General features: G+C 40.3%; 1 pseudogene; it reads left to right on the forward strand.

Annotated features, from left to right (window-relative positions):
* The first annotated feature begins 21,991 nt into the window (after nucleotides 1–21,991).
* Nucleotides 21,992–22,525, forward strand: LOC116639903 (annotated as a pseudogene).
* Nucleotides 22,526–23,609: the final 1,084 nt, after the last annotated feature.

Here is a 23,609-nt window from a genome sequence, read left to right on the forward strand (position 1 = left end):
CATCTGTAGATGTACTTAAGATTTCAAGATGATTTAGAATGGGTCCTAAATCCAATGGCTTGTGTCCTTATAAGAAGAGGAGAGGTCACAGAGAAGAAGGCAATATGAAGATGGAGGCAGAGATTGGAGTGGTGTGTCTATAAGCCAAGGAACACCAAGGATTGCCGGCAACCACCAGAAGCTAGGAGAGCTGCATGGTATGGATTCAGAAGGAATCAACCCTGCCAATACCTTGATTTCTGACTTTTGGCCTCCTGAACTCCAGAGAGTAACTTTTTGTTATTTTAAGTTACCCAGTTTATGGCAATTTGTAATGGCAGCCCCAGGTAAGCAACAAGAAATTAACACCTGCTTCTGCTACCTGCACTTGGTTGGCTGTGGACATTTTGACCTTGTCGCTTGACTCCTTCAGCCCACGTTTGACCTTACTCTGATCCGTGCTGTAACGCCATACCTTACCCTCCTTCTCCTGAGCTTCTGAAATATGAGATGGAGAGGGATTAGAGTTGGGGAAAGCTGCAGCATATAGTGGAAAGCAGGAGGAGCTTTGGCTCAGGCACTGGTTAGGTTCAGGGGTACCACTGGGATAAGAAGATGAGATCAAGATCCTCACAGGCAATTTCCAAGGACAAAGAGAAACCCCAGTATTATCGAGAACAGTATAGGTTTGAGGGGTGAATGACATACAAAATCTGTACATATTTAATACATACAACTTAATGATTTGGGAGGTAAGTATACATCCATGAAACCATCACCACATCCTATAAACATATCCACCACATTCAAAAGTTATCTATCTCTGTCTTATCCTCCCTATCTTAGGATACCCTAAAAGCTTACATGATAATTTGTCTTATTTATGTCTTCACAACCATACTATGGGGTAGGTACAATGTATATATATAAATTTTAAAATAATATTTAAGTTTTTATGATTATAAAAGCAATAATACTTATATATTTCTTGTTAAATGACTATAAATAGTGTGTATAGATTGTTGTTTTTATGGCACTATATATATATACATACACACACGCGCGTATACACACACACATATCTATACACATACATACACATTCCAAGTATTTACACTGTTCGTGACTTGTCATCCTTAATGGGAATGTTATGTAATGTAGTGGGAAAAATTCACACTGTGTTCTCTTCCCAGTCTTTCCTTTTTACCCATGGCCGCCTCCCACTCACCTAGATCTTGAGCATCACCTGTGGCTTCAAGAAAGTGTTGTGAGAATAAAAGTTCCAAATTCTTGGCTTTTGAGATCAAAAAGCTGAGATCTAGACACAAGGCAAAAGGGATATGGGAGACTGTAATCTGTCGGAGCAGATTTACCCACCCCAAAGGAGTAGGGGGATGGAAAGGAGTGTCAGAGGTTAAGTAAGAGAGTTCAGTGGTAGAAACCTCTAGAGAAAAAGCTCTGTGCCATCCTCCTAAGGCCAAGTTGCAGGGCAGGGTGGGGAGTTCACTAGAAGCCCCAGATGAATTTGAGGGATCTGAATGCCTGGGCAGGTAAGGAGCCTTGGAGCTGACCCCAGGCCCAACGTAACTCAAGAGTAAAAGAATAGATGCTGCATGGGGCTTCCACACAGACGCAAGTAGGACAGTCTCGATTTCCCCACATTCAGTGTAAGACAGAGTCAGACAAATGTTTCCTGTGTGCTGAGAAGAATGTGAAAGCAGCTGAGAAAGAGCCTGGCCTTGAGAGGCTTTGCTGCTGGAGCCAGAGGGATGCACCCATGAGCTTCAGAGACCAATCACTGCAGACCATTTGCAATGAGGATGCCTAAGAACCAAACGACATTAATGCCTTCTCATTTCATCAGCTCATTGGAACTGAAATGAAATCTTGGGGAAAGGATACCAGCGTTGTAAGTTTCTGCCACCCACTGGTAGAATCTACCTAAAAATTAAATTGAGTGCTTAAAAAATGAAGTTGTATTTCCTGCTCATCTGAACATGTGGACTGAAATTTGTATCCATGATAACAGGACCTTGAAGCTTATTCAACTGTTCCTCAACCAGTAGATTTTGGGGTTGGCCTCTCTACTCACAGGGAATTATGAAGATTCTATCAAGGTAGTGCTCTCCCTTCCCTTGGTTAGAATAAACCATCTTTGTCTTCTCAACAGGTTGATATTTTGGTGATATTTTCTTGGAGCCAGCATTCCGGAGATCATGGTTTAGTTTGGATTTGTTAAGTATGCTCACGCGTGAGGGCTTTAGCTCTGGCTTTTCCCTCTGCTTAGAACACTTTCCCTGTCAACAGTATGGTATGCCCCGCACTATCATAGGTTTCTACTTAAATGGCCCCTTATCAAAGAGGTCTTCTTTGGCCATCAATATAAAATAGAAACTCCCCATTCCCACCACTCTCTATTCCCCTTTACCCTGCTTAATCATTTATTATTTTTTTTACAGCCTCTTCATCACCTGATATGGTATATATTTGTTTATTGTCTCCCTTCACTAAAATGTAAGCTGTAGAGGGACAGGACTTTGTTTTATTCTCTGCTATATCCCCTGTGCTTAAACAGTGCTCATGCCAGTAGGTCCTCTGCAAATATTTGTTGAATCAATGAATATAAATATTTTCTACAGATACCTTTTTGTTTCAACTTTCTTTTTTTTTTTTTTAAAGATTTTATTTATTTGACAGCGAGAGACACAGGGAGAGAGGGAACACAAGCAGGGGGAGTGGGAGAGGGAGAAGCAGCCCTCCCGCGGAGCAGGGAGCCCGATGCGGGGCTGGAGCCCGATGCGGGGCTCGATCCCAGGACCCCGGGATCATGACCTGAGCCAAAGGCAGACGCTTAACGACTGAGCCACCCAGGAGCCCCTGTTTCAACTTTCTGCATTTATTTCCCTTTTTAGTTTTTTTTTTTAAGGTTTTATTTATTTATTTGACAGAGACAGCAAGAGAGAGCACAAGCAGGGAGGAGAAGGAGAAGCAGGTTCCCTGTGAGCAGGGAGCCCGATGTGGGGCTCGATCTTGGGACCCTGAGATCATGACCGGAGCCGAAGGCAGATGCTCAACCAACTGAGCCACCCAGGCGCCCCTATTTCCCTTTCTAAATATTGCCTTTCAGTTTTCCTGTAACATCTCCTGACAAACAGGAATTTTATATTACTCTCTATTCTGAGTATCTGACATGTGTTAGATGTTCAATAAATATTTAGTAAAGGAATGAAGGAAAGGAGAAATACATAAATGAATTAATGAGACATATGGTAGCAATGGTGTGGCTTACAGCAGTGTGAGGCAGTAAAATAACCTCACCCCCTCTTCTTTGATCCCTCTTCCATCTCCTCAGCCCTACTCCCAGGATGACTCATCTGGATTGTTAGCTAAGTGCTTGAAAATGCAAATGTTAGCTGCTTGGGCATATGGCTATAAAGAGCTTAACTTCTCTTTCATAAGAAAATGGAAAGATTTGAAGGGTGGGGAATGAAAAGGGAAGAGGGGCTCCTAAAATAGAAAGGAAAAGAAAAAAAGAGGATCTTGGAGAGGAAAATGAAAAATTGGACATGTAGGATGGATGAAGCACTTTTAAGAACACAGTCCTACAATTTTGCCTATGTTGTTTCATTAAATCTTCAAAATCCTTAGGGTGGGGATTAATATTCTCATTTTGTAGATAAGGAAACCAAAGTTTCAAGGGGTTGAATAGTATTTTTCAGGATCACAAAGCAAGTGAAGAAAAGATTTAAATCCAGATATCTGGCTTTAAATTCTAGACTTTTCCTTGTTATTATACATGTTTGCTTTATCTTGTCACCCCTTTAGATGGAAACAATAAACATAACATTGTCTGGTTGAAAAAAAAAAAGAACACATTCCTACAGGGGTGCCTGGGTGGCTCAGTCTGGGTGGCTCAGTCAGTTAAGCATCTGACTTTTGATTTCAGTTCAGGTCATGATTTCAAGGTCGTGAGATAGAGCCCCATATCAGGCTTTGCGCTCAGTTCAGTGCAGAGTCTGCTTGTCCCTCTCTCTCTGCTCTCCCCTCACTCATGTGCTCTCTCTCTCAAATAAATAAATAAAATCCTTATTTTAAAAAAGAACACATTCCTACATTTTACATTTCATTTGAGATGGCTGATGCACTATGCAATAAGCTTCCTATGACCCAAATCACCAACAAATTCAGCCATCCTCATAGAGGCCTCCAGTGAGTGGTTTTCATGTGAAAAAAAAAAAAAAAGGAGCAATTTGTAATTGGTTCAAACAAAAGAGAGCCAAAATAAACCCACAATTATAAGACAGAGTGGAGAACAAGATTCAGAGGAGGCAGGGTATCAAAGTCAGAGAAGAACACAAGATCATAACCCCTAAGAATTTGGCAGCAATCCTGAAGAGGATGTGAAGCTTTCTAAGGGCATGGGATAGCATGTTGCCAGTGTGATCTCATTCTTCAGGGAGCAGGGAGGCCCATCTGACATCGGGCTCACTTAAACAACAGTCTTCCTGTTTCACTTCCCAGCAATTTGTATTCTTTGAGCCTTTACTTCCTATAGGGCCATCTGCTCTTGAGAGCCACGGCCTCACCACATGGATGGCACAACTGGATGCTGGGAGACCTATGGTCCTCCGACCTGTTGCAACTAGCCAGTCTGTACCTGGAGCTGCCGTGACCACATGCATATGTTTCATTTTCTTTCCCTGCTTTCCCAGTTAGATTGACCATGTAAAAGATTACTTTCCTGTTCTTCCCTCTGTTGGGATTTAGCTCTTGCTCCACTCCTTAGCTTACCCGCAAGTTCTAGTTTGTCTGGCATCCCACGTACCTATTAGGAAAAGAAATGCTACCACATCCAAAAGGTGTGAAGGTTCCAAGGATAACTTGATTTGGCAAGTCACTGAATATGTTGGTGTACATGCCACCCCCAGGGAGGGCAGAATAGCTTTGGCAGACAGCTAGACGGCCAGAAGGATAGATAAAATCCAGGTTAAGGAACGGATACTGATAAAAAAAAAAACAACAACGATGGTAATAATTATTCTTATAATTATTCTTATTTGGAATGATGTTAACTCACATCCAATTTAATTTTTTTGATTAGCTCTTTACAGATAAGCTAACAGAACTCCAGAGAGGGTGACTCACTTTCCCGTAGTCACCGAGGATAATAATGGTAGTGCCAGGCCGGCAACCGGGTTACCTGACTCCCACTTACATGTTCTTCCCATACGTCCACATTACGTGCACTCTCATTTTATTTATTTATTAGTTTCAGGTGTAGAATTTAGTAATTCAACACTTATATACAACACCCAATGCTCATCACAAGTGCCCTCCTTAATCCCCATCACCTATTTAACCCCCCCACCCACCCAGTCACACCTACCTCCCCTCTGATAACCATCAGTTCTTGGCACCCTCATTTTAGCCCCAAATTCTTTGAAACCAATCTTGTGAATCATAACAGGAAAGTCTGGTCCGACTGGTCCTATTAGTGGAAGAGTGACTGGAAACCAAAGTTGCCCATTGCTACCCAGTATGGCCCTACAGCATGCAGCAGGAGGATTGTGTCTCCCTGCCAATATCTACGGACAGATGAGGGCAAAGGAGGGCTGAGGCATAATTAAGGATATGTGAACAAGTTCACAAAACCTAGCTGTACCAACCTCTTGAGGTCTTTTTCATTTTGGATTTGTAGGAAGCCTCTTTTCCCTCTAAGGTAGATTCTCTTGAAGCTAAATCCCCATGTGGTTCTCTCTACTAATCAGGAAAATGAAGGAGAACTCATTTTCTCAGAACCATGTGAGCCCGTAGGTGCTTAACAGAAATATCAGCTATAACCAGAGATTCCCTTAAATAGAAGTAAGGCTTGCAAACTGGAGAATTTACCCCAACCTCTTTCTTGATTGACTTTTCTTGTCCCCAGCATGAGGGAATGTGGACCCTGGGAGAAAAAGATGGAATAAACACAAGGCACCAGACTTCCTTTTCCAATGTGATTTTCTGCTGAAACAGAAATGTCCTACCTATCAGTCCCTTCCATCATGCCTGGCTTCCTCCATCCTCCTTTCCCCTTGGGATTTCAAAAGGATATTAGGTCAGAGAAGAACCATCTACCAGTGCATAATGGAACTTCTTCATCTCTGGGTCAATCTCTGTGACCATTGGCATCTCAGTTTTCCTCTTCAGCAGCTCCAGCCAGAAACATTGAGAAACTTGGGGACTGCTGCTCACCTTCACCACGCATTTAGGATCATTATAGTGGAGCAACATAAGTTGTTTGTTGAATCCCTCTTTTTTAAGCTTCGCTTCTTCTGCTTTTCTGTTCAAAAGAAAAAAATTAAATGGGTGCCTGGGTGGCTCAGTTGGCTGAGTGTCCAACTCTTGATTTCAGCTCAAGTCAGGATCTCAGGGTCCTGAGATCGAGCCCTGTGGCCGGCGCCATGCTCAGCAGGGCGTCTGCTTCTCTTTCTCTCTCCCCTCCACCTCTCCCCCAGCTCACGCTCTCTCTCTCTCTCTAAAATAAATAAATAAATCTTAAAAAAACAAGCAAAAGAAAAAATGCAAGAACTCGCTATTTCTTGATCTTATCAAGGGCTAGAGGGTGGGTAATGGCTGTTCCAGCTTCTGTGATTTTATCGCTAATCTAGTAGGCTTCCTTAGATCTGGACAGCTGGATTTGGAAATCCTTAGCCAAATGTTTATTGAGTGCCTACCATTTTTAAACAGTTATTGAGCACCTGCTGTGTGTGAAGCATTGTACTAGAGGCTGCAGCAAATGCAGGACTAGTAAGTAGCACCTGTCCCCACAGGAGTGGCATGATGCAGCACAGGACTGGGTAAGAATTGAGGGGAACACTGGTGCTACCTCTTGGGACTGTAAAAAGTACACAACATACTAAACTCCTCTGAGTCTTGTTTGTTTGTTTTTTTTTTTCCATCTGTAAAATGGGGATAACAATACCTCACAGAAATGTAGGGAATCTCTGGTTAATTAATGCACACAGACCTCTAGGCACAGACCCCAGTATTTAGCATGCCTTCTAAATATACTAGGTGTTTTTGTTACAATTTGTGAGGAACATACACATACATGTTCATTAATAATAAGGTGGTAGAGGGAAAGGGAAGGTGAATATGAAACTACCTATGCTCCACATTTCAGACAGAGACCAGACCCTGAAATTAAGGTAGCCCCCTTGGAACATTCATTGAACCATTCATAAATATTCACTAGGTATCTTCCACAGGCAAAATTCATACATTCCGAAGAGATAGGTGCTATTTATCACCATTCTAAAGAGTGTCTGAGTTTTTTATGTACATGGTAAAGCCAGGCTGCAATGCCATGCATATCAACTCCAAACTCTCTACTCTCTTCACTTCATGAGACTTCTCCCCATATTCCTAGTGTCAGGCGTTACAGGAGCTGTGGGCATAGGATAAAATGCAGACTCACCAGGGATCTGTATCTGAGGGTCAGCCAATGAAGCCAACCTTCCTACTTCTTGCCCAGCTTCCTGCCCCCAACACACACGCACACACAGGTATGCAAACACATATATACTCACATGCTCATACAAACACACACATGGAGACACACACGTGCACATACACTCATGTACCCAAGCATGCCAAGTAGGAGCTGTTGGCAACATGGCATTAGAACAGGGCTCCAGAATCAGGCTGGGAAAGCAGAGGTCATATACTAAAGACATTCTTGGCTGTCTTGGAGTCCAACACCACCTGTTTAACATCCACATGAACTGGCTGGCTTTGCCTCTCCTCCATGGTCCCAGCTACTAAAGGTGGGCTGCAGGGCTTCTGGGTTCTTAAGACAGAATGTGGGGATGGAATTGGGCAGATCCATGACCAACACTTGAGAATAATCAGAAATGTCAGGACTCTAACTAGGGGAAATGGGAGCTACCTTCTCAGAGAAGAGTTAGCAGTTTGGGCATTTCCAACATGGGTATAGAGTAAAACACAAAACACATAAACAAACAAACCTCAGAAACAGCATAAAAGAATATCTAAGACTGCCCTCAGCAAGTCTCTTCAGATTCAGAGCATATTCAAACAGGAATCCTCAATGGTTTTCATTCTAAGGTGCACTTGAAAATTCCTAAAATTGAGCTGGCATATCTCAATAAGGGTCTTGGAGTGTTTGGAAGAATTGGTCCTTGTGTATATGTGTGTGTGTACACACACATGTGCATTTATTGGTTGAGTGCGGGATTTGGGATATGAGAAAAGCTATGCCCAAAGGAAACTTTTTAAAGGATTAAAAATAAGTAATTGGATGGGGCACCTGGTTGGCTCAATCAGTGGAGCATGTGACTCTTGATCTCAGGTCATGAGTTCAAGTCCCATCATGGGCATAGAGTTTACTTAAAAAAATAAGTAATTGGACAAAACTGGAGGTATCACAATTCCAGATTACAAGGTATATTACAAAATACCTTGACCCTTTTCACAGAGCTGGAACAAATAATCCTAAAATCTGTATGGAACCAAAAAAGACCCCGAATAGACAGAGAAATGTTGAAAAAGAAAACCAAAGCTGGTGGCATCACAATGCCGGACCTCAAGCTCTATTACAAAGCTGTAATCATCAAAACAGTATGGTACTAGCACAAAAACAGACATATAGATCAATGGAACAGAATAGAGAGCCCAGAAATGGACCCTCAACTCTATGATCAACTGATCTTTAACAAAGCAGGAAAGAATATCCAATGGAAAAAGGCAGGCTCTTCAACAAATGTTGCTGGGAAAATGGGACAGCCACATGCAGAAGAATGAAACTGGACCATTTTCTTACACCACACACAAAAATAGACTCAAAATGGTTGAAATACCTAACTGTGAGACAGGAATCCATCAAAATCCTAGAGGAGAACATAGGCAGCAATCTCTTCGACCTTGGCTGTAGCAACTTCTTGCTAGACACGTCTCCAAAGGCAAGGGAAACAAAAGCAAAAATGAACTATTGGGACTTCATCAAGCTAAAAAGCTCTGCACAGCAAAGGAAATTGTCAACAAAACTAAAAGGCAACCTACGGAATGGGAGAAGATGTTTGCAAATGACATAACAGATAAAGGGCTGGTATCCAAGATCTATAAAGAACTTATCAGACTCAACACCCAAAAAACAAATAATCCAGTCAAGAAATGGGCAGGAGACAGGAACAGATATTTCTCCAAAGAAGACATCCAGATGGCCAACAGACAAGATGAAAAGATGCTCAACATCACTTGGCATCAGGGAAATACAAATCAAAACCACAATGAGACACCACCTCACACCTGTCAGAATGACTAAAATTAACAAGTCAGGAAACAACAAATGTTGGATGTGAAGAAAGGGAAACCCTCTTACACTGCTGGTGGGAATGCAAGCTGGTACAGCCACTCTGGAAAACAGTATGGAGGTTCCTCAAGAAGTTAAAAATAGAGCTACCCTACAACCCAGCAATTGCACTACTGGGTATTTACCCCAAAGATACAAATATAATGATCCAAAGGGGCACCTGCACCCAAATGTTTATAGCAGCAATGTCCACAATAGCCAAACTATGGAAAGAGCTGAGATGTCCATTGGCAGATAAATGGATAAAGAAGATGTGATATATATATCACAAACTGGTGCATTTACTGTGGAAAACAGTATGGAGGTTCCTCGAAAAATTAAAACTAGAGGGCACCTGGGTGGCTCAGTTGGTTGAGTGACTGCCTTTAGCTCAGGTCATGATCCTGGAGTCCCAGGATCGAGTCCTGCATCGGGCTCCCTGCTCGGCAGGGAGTCTGCTTCTCCCTCTGACCTTCCCTCCTCTCCTGCTCTCTCTCTCATTCTCTCTTTCTCAAATAAATAAAATAAAATCTTAAAAAAAAATTAAAACTAGAATCACCCTATAATCCAGGAACCGAACTACTGGGTATTTACCCAAAAAATAAAAAAAACACTAATTCAAAGAAATACATGCACCCCTATGTTTATTGCAGCATTATCTACAATAGCCAAATTATGGAAGCAGCCCAAGTGTCCAATGACAGATGAATGGATAAAGAATATGTGGTATATACACAATGGAATATTATTCAGCCATAAAAAAAGAATGAAATCTGTTCTGTAACAACATGGATAGAGCTAGAGAGAATAATGCTAAGCAAAATAAATCAGAGAGACAGATGCCATATGATTTCATTCATATGTGGAATTTAAGAAACAAAACAAATGATCAAAGGGAAAAAAGAGAGAGAGAGAGAAACCAAAAAACAGACTCTTAACTATAAAGAACAAACTGACAGTTACCAGATGGGAGATGGGTGGGGGGGATGGGTGAAATAGGGGATGGGAGGATTAAAGAGTACACTTTTGATGATGAAAAAAAAGTAACTGAAAAATAATATAGCTGATTAATGAAAGGAGGGAGAGGTATAAGAGCCACACTGCTGTTGGCATGGGAATGCTGGGGATGGGAGTCCCTAACAATCAGCAAGGGTCACTGGCCCCTCTCAGAGAAGCAGGAGGGGGGCACTTCTCAGCAAGTCCTGTGGGGAAGGAACCAGAGTCAGGAGGGTGGGCAAGGCCCAGCTCTGCCACGCAAAAATGGAAATGCTTGATCAAAACAACTGGTTTCTTTTGCCGTTTGTTTCTTCTTTTGTTTTCCTCCTCCTTCCTTTCTTTGTCACATTCTCGTGAAAATGTATCCCACTGTCAAAAGTGGGCTGAATTTTTGAACAATGTGACAAAAAAAAAAAGGAGCACTTATAAATTGCCACTCTTCCCCACACCAGAACACATACATGCCACTCCATTTATTAGCATCAAAGCCTAACAACACACATTTATAGACCAGTTGGAAACCTGAGTCTGACGACCATTCACCAGGCCCACATCTTGGCCCTTTCATTCAATGCCTAGACATGATGCTATTTTTCTGTGACTCTCTACAAATGGACCTTTTGGATTATTCTTAAGAAAGGTAAGTATACCTCTAAAGTATAATCATTGGGAGGGGGGGAAAAAAAGGCATGCTCCCCCTCCTTACCTGCAGGGCCCAAAATCAAGATAGAAAAGCTGTAGTGCAAAAAACCCCAATGCAAAATCTCCTACCTTATATGAATGCCACATTACTCAAATACTCAGAGTGGGCAACTATAATTCAGGGAAGTTCCTCATAACTCCTTTAAAAGTAGTGAGTGCTTCCCTTTCTAACCCGTTTAACAAGTCCCGAGACAGAGCCTTGGTCATCGTGTAGACTAACCAGCCTCTCTGCCGACAAAAGGCTGCCCTTCTCTGCCTTCTCTCAAGAAACCGGCAGTGGCAGTGGTTTTGCTGCCTTCTTGCCCAAGGACCAGAAGTTGACCTCTGGATTCTCCAGCAGGTGATAATTATCACCAAATTGGTTCGTTCAACAAAAGAGCCCTAATACTTGCATAAAAGGTTTCTTGAAGTTTTGGGTGACTGGTCATTCCCAGGAAAAGTCATTGTTGGGGCTTAAAAAAGAATCCTTCTCTAAGTCAGAAGTTATCCAATTATCCCAGCCCTCTGGCATCTGGACCACTTTAAGAGAGAGGCTGGAATAGAAAGGGAACTACATCTCAAATCATCTCAAATCAAAACTGCCCAAGAATCTAAGCTAAATTCAATATAGTGGGGGCATTCACTAAATGTAAGAACTGAAGGATGCTTGGACAATATCTAATTCCATTTTACAGATGAGGAAGCCAAAGTACAGAAAATGGAATTGATAAATGCTAAATAATAGTTACTGTTTATCAAGCATTCACTATATTCTACAGATTGTGCTAAGTTATTTAACTGCATGATTTCATTTAATGCTTTCACTAACCCTATGAGGTACATTCTAGTAGGATCCCCATTTTATATGAGGAAAGTAAGGCTTTGAGAAGCAGAATAAGTACCCCAAACTACACGGCTGGCAAATGGGAGCACGAGACTTGTGTGAACTCCAAAGCTTGAGCTCTGCACCTTTATAGACATTGCCTCTTATACCTCAGGTCACACAACTGAGAAATGGCAGGGACAGGGTTGGGATCAAGCCTGGGATTCCCAGGTTAATGCTTTTGTACCACCATGTCCTAATAGTAAATATGAATAAAATCAGAAGACTAGACCTTCACCAGTTACAGCCCAGAGACCTGATTCAGGCACAGTCAAAAGGTCTAGGTAAACCCAGTGTAGAGGATGTGCCCTGCTGTAAGGAGTGCCTTGGGATCGATCTGGTCTGGGATGGGAGGGTTCATTATGTTTGTCAGACTAGACTTCCTGTGATAAGAAAAGAGAGTCTATTCAGTGTGCACCTGCCAATGGAGTTAGAGAAACTCTAGATACTAAATTTACCAATATATTAACTTCTCTAATTTCCCTGGGTCTGACTTGATATTAAACTTCTATAATCTGTGTTGAGCAAATGTGATAGAAATTTGGTAGGGTACAAAAGCCAATAGTTCTGATTTGCCTAAAATTGCATTTCATCCAGCAAGCATTTTTTTCAATCTACATGCTATCTCTCCCCTGGGAACCAAGGGATGTTAAGGTTTGGCTGATTTTCTTGCAGAGATGCTTTGTAATGCACACATTGTAAAATTACATCTGTTCTTTTTATTTATTTTATTTATTTATTTTTAAAGATTTTATTTATTTATTTGGCAGAGAGAGAGTACAAGTAGGCAGAGGGGTAGACAGAGGGAGAGGGAGAAGCAGGCTCCCTGCTGAGCAGGGAGCCTGACGTGGAGCTTGATGCCAGGACCCTGGATCATGACCTGAGCCGAAGGCAGACGCTTAATGGCTGAGCCACCCAGGCGCCTTTTTCTTTTTAAAGCTTGGATTCTGTATATGATAAATCCCTTGTGAATGAATTCTACCAACTTTAGCAATTCTCTGTTCTTTTTAAAGCTTGGATTCTGTATATGATAAATCCCTTGTGAATGAATTCTACCAACTTTAGCAATTCTCACTGTTAAAAAACCACCCCCTTGACATAGTTTATTACTATGGGTCATGTATAACAGCATCGTACTCATCCTTGGTGCTATGTGCCAGCTAAATTCACCTCCTCCATCTACTCTGCCAAGCCATCTCTTCTTGGTTCTAACCCTACTTGTTTCAAGAAACCACTTCTGAAGGTACTGGGTTATTATTAAAAAATGCTTTTTGCTTGCTTAGTGCTTTAGTGTCTACAAAGCACGTTTATATATACTGAGTCACAAGAACCTGCTGTGGTAAGCAGAAGACATGTTATTACCCCTAAATGACTAAAGGAGCAGAGGTTCGGGGAGTTCAAGTGACTTACACAAGATCCTACGCCATTGACTAATGAACCTAGATGTTCTCACTCTAAGTTTTTTTCTTTCAATTTTTGCTTTCTTGATTTTTTAGAGCAGTTTTAGGTTCACAACAAAATTGAGTGGCAAGTACAGAGAGTTCTCATAGACTCCCTTCAAGGTTTTTGGTTTTTTTTTTTCCATTAAAATACACTGCCTGCTCCATATCACTTGAGGTCTTTTTAAACTTGAAAAACTAATTCTAAGTTTACCCAGAAGAATAAATTGGTGAAATTGTTTAAGCTGTTTTTGATGTAGAAAGAGTAACCAGAGGAGGTTTGCTGTACCAGATATTATTAAGATGTGACAGCTAACATTTATTGAATGCCTAATTGTGCTGGGAAGCTTTACAACTACCCTAAAAGGTAGCTACTATGATTACCCTCATTTTACAGATGAGGAAAATAAGGCAAAGGGAAATTAAGTGACTTTCCCAAGATCACATGCGTGGATGGAGCTGGTGATTGTAGACCAGTCAATTTGGTTGGCTTCAAGCCCTCTTTCCTAACACTCTACTTGTGTCTCTCATATTATATAATCTGAATTATTGAAATAGATGAAAACTCAACTAGGCAGACCAATGAAATAGAATAGATAGCTCAGAAGCAGACTTTAATGTATATAAGACTGAATATATGATTAAATTGAGAACTCAAATCAGTGGATAACATAGAATATGTTCAATGCATGGCTCCAGAGTGATTATAGAGCATAGGCTTTGGTATCCGACAAACCTGCGAGTATATAGCTCTAGCTTTCTGACCTTGGCATAGAAGCAGTGACTTACTCATGGAGGCATGTAAATTGCTTCGTGTAGTACCTTGAACAAAACAAGCACTCAATAAACGTTAGCTATTATAATTAGCACTCAATAAATACTAGCTATCATTATTATTGGCATGGGAGAAATAAAGCAAGAATCTTCATACCACACACAACAAAATTTCCAACTAAATGGAGAAAAATGAAATTAAAAATAGAGTAGGTTTATCTAATTTTAGCATGAGGAAAGATTTTTCCAGGCATAAAAACAAGGGAGAGAGATCTTAAAACAAAATATTGATAATTGTACAACAATAGAAGTTAAACACTATGTGTAGGGTTTTTTGGGGGTTTTTTTGTTTCTGGTTTTTTGGGTTTTTTTGTTTTTGTTTTTTGTTTTTTTGAGGGAGAGAGAGAGCGAGAGAGCACACAGGAGTGGGGAGAGGCAGAGGGAGAGAGAATTTTAAGCAGGCTCTACGCCCAGTACAGAACTCGATGTGGGGCTTGATCTCATGACCCTGAGTTCATGACCTGAGCCAAAATCAAGAGTGGGATGCTCAGCCGACGGAGCCACCCAGGTGCCCCTAAGCATTATAATATGATGTGAGTTTAGATACTAAATTTACCAATATACTAAATTTACTAAATTAAATTTAAAAATTCCTGGTGATTCATCCAGTAAAGAGTAATTTCTAGTGAAAATAAGTATAAAATTTTAAATACTAATTTCAGTTTTTAAAAAATTTCACTAGAAATTATTCTTTGTTGATTAGATCACCAGGACTTCTCAGCACAAGATCTAACATTTTAATGAAGGCCTGGGCTCTGGGCTTTTTCTGCCTTTCCCAGTCCTTAAAGGCCTTAAAGAGAGAGACATGATTAAAGAGACCGAGTCAGATGATTGCAGGCCCTTCTTTCCCAGTTCTTGCACAAGCTGCTCAATTCTCATCCAGAGCAGGAAAGGCCAGGATTTTAGAAAAAGCTAATAAAGAATTTCACATTACATTGTAAGATCTCTCTTAACAATTTAGATTTATCAACAGTATTAAAATGTATTTGCTTCTGATTTAAGCATTTCTCATTTTACAATTTACTTGTTTTGTGTGTATGTAATTTTGTTTTATTTTATGTATTTTTTAAAGTTTATTATTATTATTTTTTAAAATAATCTCTACACCCAACATGGGGCTCGAACCCATGACCCTGAGTTCAAGAGTCACACACTCTTCTGAATGAGCCAGCCAGGTGCCCCTGTGTGTATGCAATTTTAAATAATTTTTTTTTTAAAGATTTTATTTATTTATCAGAGAGAGAGCAAGAGCACCAGAAGGGGAAGGGACAGAGGGAGAGGGAGAAAGAGGCTCCCCACTGAGCAGGGAGCCTGACATAGGGCTCCACCCCAGGACCCCGGGATCATGACCTGAGCTGAAAGCAGACACAACCACTTAACCGACTGAGCCACGCAGGCGCCCCTTAAATAAGTATTTTAGATATTAAGTATCTATCACATTTGAAAGGCACTCCACAAAGCAATAAGTGGTTATTTTCACACCAAAGTCCAGGTGGGAAAGTGGAGTGAAAACAAAGCATGGTTGAAAGTGGGTGCTTCTGGGTTTCACCCCTGGCTCTGCCTTTTTCTAGCTATATGACTCGCAACAAATTGCCACACTTGGTGGCACATTTATTTCCTTATCTGTAAAATGGCGATGATAATCGCCTTTCTCTCGGGGTTTTGTTCTAAGTAGTATAGATAACAAATGTAAAGCATCAGCTGCACTGTCTGGCCACAGAGTAAATATTTCGTCAATGCTTGCTCTGGTTCTTATCACTTCCTAATTGTTTGATTTGTCCTCCTTGATAGCTGGTTAACTTGCCGAGATGGTTAGTTTCCCATTTTAGGTGACAAGTGTCTTGAACACAGGGACTAGTCTCATATTTCCTTCGAACAGTGCTTTCCCTACTGCTGGTGCTTCTTGCCCTGACTTCCTTTCTTTCTCTCCCTCTTCTTCACTGCTTCCACACCGGGTCTTGTACTGGTCACCTGACAAGGCTGACTGATAAAGTTGCGTACTGCAGGGTGACTTATTTCCATGAGTTACTAGGAAAAGAAGGGTTTGTGTGTGCCTGTGTGTATGTATTTTTTTCGTATTACAGATATAAGGCAAAGTGATAGACTGACTTGCCCAGGGTCCCACAGGCTCTGCATCTCTTCTTGCCTCTCTAATCATAGGCCTATCATCATAGGCCTCATAAAATGCCTATCATCATAGGACTCATAAAAATACATGATTCTAAAGATTGCAGGGGCGCCTGGGTGTCTCAGTTGGTTAAGCATCCAACTCTTGGTTTCGGCTCAGGTTGTGAGATCTGGCCCTGAGTGGGCTCCAGGCTCAGCAGGGAGTCTGCTTGGGATTCTCTCCCTCTCCCTCTCCCCTTCCCCCTGGGTGCGCGTGTGTGCTTTCTCTCTCTTATTCTATCTCTAAAATAAACAAATAAATCTTTAAAAAATAAAGATTGCAGAGGGCTCCCTACATTTGAATGGTGGCTTCTTGTAGTCTCTTCACAGCAGTACTGAGGATTGTCTTCCATTTCAGAATTTCCAATTTTGAGTGAGGATGTTGAAAGATCCAACCTTGAAACAACAACACACATACTAACTCAAAAGGGATATTTAAAAATTTACCCCAAGTCAGTACTCACTATATAAATCCTGCTCAGCCATCAGTCTACCCAGGGCTACTTGAAAAAGGAACCAAAATCCAGGGGTGCCTGGGTGGCTCAGTCGGTTTTGGCTCAGGTCATGATCGCAGGGTCGTGGGGTCAAGCCCTAGGTCCAGCTCCACACTCAGTGGGGAATCTGCTTGAGATTCTCTCTCTCCCTCTCCTCTCCCTCTGCCTCTCATCCCCTGCCTCATGCTCTAGAATGCAGTCACTCTCTTTCTCAAATAAATAAAATAAAACCCTAAAAAAAAAAAAAAGAAAAAAGAACCAAAATCCATTCATATTAAAGTATAATTAATTACTTTAAGAATTACCTCTCCTCAGGAGATTTGCACTAAAATGGCATCAAAGCTTTAACCCCAAGGAATTAAATCCCTGTGATGACTTCTGAAGTATTAGAATCCCTACACACCCTATGAACCTACAAATCAGATTCTTCAGCAACCCCCAGTCTCAAGATCCCATCTCTCAAGAGAGAACATTTTACCGGTAATCAGTTGACTTGGGATCTGTTCCTGAGTCTCCTTCATGGACACTGGAGGAAAAGAAGCACTTTCTTTTTAGGCATGGGGCATGTGAATCTAGGGCTGGCAGGGACTATATCCTTCACTGTGTAAAGCAAGCCTAACTGTAGAATTCAGCCAAGCAGAGATGGACAGAGAAGAGTCTCTGCAAGTGTTGAGTCCCACATCCTGCCTTGGACCTTTGCTTCTGCAGTTCTTCCTTTAATCTTGTGAGATCTCCCCAGTACACTAGCAAAGAATTCTCTTGTTGCTTAAGTGTGAATTCTCTTGTTGCTAGTGTGAATTGTGCTCTTGTCACCTACAACTTAGATTCCTGATTAACATAGTCACATTCAGGTTCATCATCATGGGATCATGAGAACCATCCTAACTCTAGATTAGAAGGATTGAACAAACTCCATCCCAGTTTCCTTAGGGTTGGATAATATAATCCCAGCTTCTCACTTTGGAATTTCAATCCTGCCCCTTAATGACTAAGGCCTTGCTCCTTACTCACAGACTATTTGCTTGCCATTCAATTGCCTGCCGAGAGATTTCCTGTCACTGACTTTACCCACCTATTTGCATTCCTTGACATTTTCATGATGAACCCTCTGGATACCTTATGATTTACTTCATTCCTATTTGCTGTTTTGCCATACTTACTGGGCTTGTTCTTAGCATATGCATATTTCCTCAATATCTATCCCACTCCAGTAAGACAGTTCCAGTCATAAATTTTGATTCCTTAATACATCAGATTCAGAAACATATGTAGGGCATGGGGAGGTGTGGGAGGGACACCTGACTCCTAAAAGCACATTCTCTAAAAGCAGAAACTTTCAAAGTTCTTAGGTTATGGTGAAAGTTCTTTAAGTTCTTAGGTTATGATGAAAAGGTTATGAAAAGCAAATCTATGAGACCCAGGGCAACCAGCCCCAACTCCTACTCACTCCCTGAGCCACACAGAAGTTGGCTATATTGTCTGTATTTCAAGGGATGACAAGGTTCCCTTTTCCCAAGAACCCATATCCTATCCTTTTTACAACCTCATTCAGGGATAGACTGTATTCTTTCTAGATTTGTGTAACCATAATCTTCCTTGAGAAGTCTCCTTTATAATATTTAAACAATTTAAGAACAAATCTTCGTCTTTTAACACAGAAGCTTTGGTTTCTAGTCCAGGTTGGTATGTTTTTGTGATGGAAGGCCCTGGGTGCTCTTCTGGGGGGGGACAGGTAAGTCATTGTTACCAAAGTTGGTTTCTCAGAACCATGAAGAAAAATCTCCCAGGGCACAAGAGTGGAGAAATCAAGGAAGACTGGTTTAGAGGGGATGCATTTGAAAATTTTGACCTGGAATCCAGGAACTTAAAAGCCTGGCTTTGATTGAGGTTATACTAAGAGGATGACTAGGAGAAAGTTTCCAAATTCAGGGAATGCAAGTGATTCTCACTCTGGTTGCTCATCAGAGTTGACCCTAATTTGGGTGGGTAAAGGGATCTTACCATTTTCTAAACAGATCTGGGATAACAGTGAGAAGTGGATGACAACAGGTAAATTGCTATCCTGGGTTATGTGGGAATATTGGTTTTGGTTGACATGAGCTAGGAAAAAAGGAAGGAGAAGGAAGATGAGGGGGGAGGGGGAAAGAGAAGAGAAAGTGAGTATTTTGCTAGATCATCATCAACACAAAAATCAGTTGTCAACATTTTAATATTCTTACCAGGGCATTAGCAAAATTTTCCATAAAACCCCATAATGACCCATGAAATATGTTAATTTGCTCTGGAAATAAAACAGCTTTTTAAATTGAAAATTCATTCCTCTGTATATCAAGATTGTATTAATGCTTTTGTTCTAAGAACAATAACCACGACTAATATTTATTGAGCACTTACTATATGCCAGCCACTATGCTAAGCACGTTACATGCATTATATAATTTATTTCTCTCAACAAAGTTATACCATTAATCATTCTCATTTTACAGGTGAGGAATTCAAATAGGTCTAGAATAAGACCTAGAGAATTTGCTAGGACTTGTTCTAACAAGTTCCTGGTGATGTTGATGCACTGGTTCAGGGACGACACTTTGAGAACCGCTGCTACAGAGCCTTTCAGTCTCTTGATTAACAGCAATCACTTGTTCTTAAAATTAAAAATTGTATTGCTAGAATTATCTTGTTAAAGCAAATGTATTGGGCTTCATGAACCATCAGGAGCCTATAATAATACCTCTATACTGAAGGGTTACTCTGAGGATCATATGAGAGAATGGAGATAATAATAATAATAATAATAATAATAATAATAATAATATAACAAGCACATAACTAGTGTCTACCACTGGGTGATGAATGGAAGTGCTGAATCACTATATTGTACACCTGAAACTAATATGACACTGTACCTTACTTGGAATTTAAATAAAAACTTAAAAAAATAAGTAGTTTCTACTATACTTAGATACTTTACCAAGTGCTTTAGTGTTAACTTATTTAATATTCAGAACCACCCTGGAAGGAGGTACAATTTGCAGTACCATGTCACAGATAATGAAACTGAGGCAAAGAGGGGTTATAAAATTCAAAGTTATACAAATAGTAAGTGCAATAGCCAGGATTTGGATCCAGGAATCCTAAGAGCAAAGGCTTAATCACTACAGTAGATTACTTCTCTATCTCAGAGGGGTCTTGTAGAGATAGCTGCCACTACTATTTTTTCTCATTGTCAAAATCATTATCACTATTATGATAGCAGAATGGATAAAGTAGCAGAAAGGATACTATACTGGGAGTTAAAAGACCAGGGCTGGGGTCATGGCTCTATCAGAAACTGTATGACTTTGGGCAAGTTACTTGATCCTTTGGCATCTCAGTTTTCTCCTTAGCAAAACAGAAATCCTATTAACTACCCCACAGGAATATCTGGACAATTAAATTAGATAATGGCTAGAAAGATCCCTATGATCTGTAAAATATTATAAACTAATATGATTTTAATATTTAAAATATCAGTTCTTTTGCTACATTGAATCTTGCTTGTATATATTCAACACAATAGGAGCCAAAGTGAGAAATTTTAAAGTTCTGAAAATAAAGCTACACTCTGGGGATAAAAGTGGGATCTACCAGTACTCTCCAAAATGTAGCGCTAAGCTCTGCTGAGGTTCCTCATCCTTTTTTAATTACATGTCTGTGCCAGTCACCCATATTTCCCTATCAAGTTTTCTGAAATTATTATCAGCAAAAAAGTCAGACCCCTGAGGCTTTATTATTATTCTTAACATTCTTGCGTTTGGTACTTGCAAATGTCCCCCCCCCCCACCTTTTTTTTGCTGTTGTTGCATTGTGGTAAAATATACATAACACAAAATTTACCACTTAACCATTAAAATATATTTTTTAAAGATTTTATTTATTTATTTGAGAGAGAGAGACAGATAGTGACAGAGATAGTGAGAGAGAGCACAAGCAGGGAGGAGAGGGAGAAGCAGGCTTCCCTACTGAGCAGGGAGCCTGATGCGAGTTTCGATCCCAGGACCCTGGGATCATGACCTGAACTGAAGGCAGAACACTTAACGACTGAGCCACCCAGGCACCCCTAAAATATTTTTATTGTGGTTAAATTTGCATAACATTTTATGTTATGCCAATATGTTTTATTGTGGTTAAATTTGCAAACATAAAAATTTACCATTTTAACCATTTTTAAGTGTATAGTTTTGTAGCATTAAGTTCATTTGCATTGTTGTGCAATCATCACTACCATCCATCTTCAGAAATTTTTCTTCTTCCTGAACTGAAACTCTGTACCCATTTAGCAGTAACTCCCTATCCTTCCCTCCCCCCAGCCCCTTGCAACCACCATTCTACCTTCTGTCTCTATGAATTTGGTTACCTTAAGTACCTCATACAAGTTTCACTTAGCATGTCTTCCAGTTTCATCCACCTTATAACCTGTATCAGAATGTCATTCCTTTTTAAGGCTGAATAATATTCCATTGTATGTACATACCATAATTTGTTTATCCATACACTTGTCCATTGACATTTGGGTTGTTTCCACCTTTTGGCTATTGTGAATAATGATGCTATGAATATTGGTATACAAACATCTGTTTGAGTCCCTGCTTCCAATCACCTCCAGTTGAAGAAATTTCATCTAGCTCTCAAATTATTTTTAAAAACAGTTTTTCAAATACAGTGTCTGACACAAAATTAAAAATAATCATATTCACAGGGAGTCAAGAGAACATGAATGAGAACCAGCAGAAACAAAAGGAGAACCTAGAAATAAAGTCACATAAATATGCCCATCTGATTTTTGAGAAAGATGCAAAAGCAATTCAGTGGCAGAAAGAGCATTTTTTGACAAGTGCTGCTGAAGCAACTGGATGTCCATAGGCCAAAAAAATGAACCTCAACCTAGGTCTCACATCTTAACACAAAACGTACCCCAAATGGGTCATGGACTTAAATATAATATGTAAAACTATAAATCTTCTAGAAAAAAAAATAGGAGAAAACCTTCAGGATTTAGGTGTAGGCAGTGAATTCTTAGACTTGATACCAAAAGCACTATCTATAAAAAACTTTTGATAAATTGGACTGCATCAAAATGTAAAACTTTTTCTCTGCAAAAGACCCTATTAAAAGATGAAAAGAGAAGATGGCGTCGAAAGCTAAGAAGGAAGCCGCTGCCCCTCCCAAAGCCGAAGCCAAAGCAAAGGCTTTGAAGGCGAAGAAAGCGGTGCTGAAAGTCGTCCACAGTCACAAAAAAAGCAGATCCGCACGTCACCTACATTCTGACGACCCAAGACACTGCATCTGCGGAGGCAGCCCAAATATCCTCGAAAGAGCGCCCCCAGGAGAAACAAGCTTGATCACTATGCCATCATCAAGTTCCCCCTGACTACTGAGTCAGCCGTGAAGAAAATAGAAGACAGCAACACGCTTGTGTTCATTGTGGATGTCAAGGCCAATAAGCACCAGATCAGACAGGCTGTGAAGAAGCTCTACGACATTGACGTGGCCAAGGTCAACACCTTGATCAGGCCTGATGGAGAGAAGAAGGCATATGTTCAACTGGCTCCTGACTATGATGCTTTGGATGTTGCCAACAAAATTGGAATCATCTAAACTGAGTCCAGCTGGCTAAATCTAAATATAAATTTTTTCACCAAAAAAAAAAAAAAAAAAAAAAGATGAAAAGACACTGGGAGAAAATATTTACAAAGTACATATACAACAAAGGATGATTATCTAGAATATATAAAGAACTCTCAAAAGTCAGCAATGCAAAAAGCAAATAATCCAATTAGAAAATGAGCAAAGACGTGGAACACATTTCACTGAAGAGGATATACAGATGGCAAATAAATATTCAATATCATTAGCCATTAGAGAAATGCAAATTAGGGGTGTCTAGCTGGCTCAGTCAGTGGAGCATGAGACTCTGGATGTCAGAGTTGTGAGTTCAAGCCCCATGTTGGGTGTAGAGATTGCTTGAAAATAAAATCTTAAAAGAAAAAAAAAGGAATGCAAATGAAAACTACAAGGAGATACCACTACATGTCTACAAGAATGACTAAAATAAAAAATGGTAATAATATCCAAATACTGGTGAGAATATGGAGAAATGATATCACTCACACATTGCTGATGGGAATGTAAAACAAGATAGCCTCTTTGGAAAACAGTTTGAAAGTTTCATATAAAAGTAAACATGCCATTGCCACATAGCCCAGTAATTGTACTTTTGGGCATTTATCAAAGACAAATCAAAACTTATATTTAGGGCGCCTGGGTGGCTCAGTTGGTTAAGCGACTGCCTTCGGCTCAGGTCATGATCCTGGAGTCCCGGGATTGAGTCCCACATCAGGCTCCCTGCTCAGCAGGGAGTCTGCTTCTCCCTCTGACCCTCCCCCCCTCATGCTCTCTGTCTCTCATTCTCTCTCTCACAAATAAATAGAATCTTAAAAAAAAAAAATTAAAAAAAAAACCTTATATTTACACAATTCCTATACATGAGTGCTTTAGCAGCTTTCATAATAGCCAAAAGCTGGAAAAAAAAACCCAAATACCCAGATGTCCTTCAAGGAGTGAATGATTAAACAAACTGGTACATTCATATCATGGAATACTACTGGGCAATAGAAAGGAACAAGCTACTAATATATACAACTTGGATGTATCTCCAGAGCATTAAGATGACTGAAAAAAGACAATCACCAAAAGTTACACACCATATGATTCCATTTATATAATATTCTTAAAATGACAAAAAT

The sequence above is a fragment of the Phoca vitulina genome, unplaced genomic scaffold, assembly GCF_004348235.1.
Source record: "Phoca vitulina isolate PV1807 unplaced genomic scaffold, GSC_HSeal_1.0 scaffold19, whole genome shotgun sequence".
Lineage (NCBI taxonomy): Eukaryota > Metazoa > Chordata > Mammalia > Carnivora > Phocidae > Phoca > Phoca vitulina.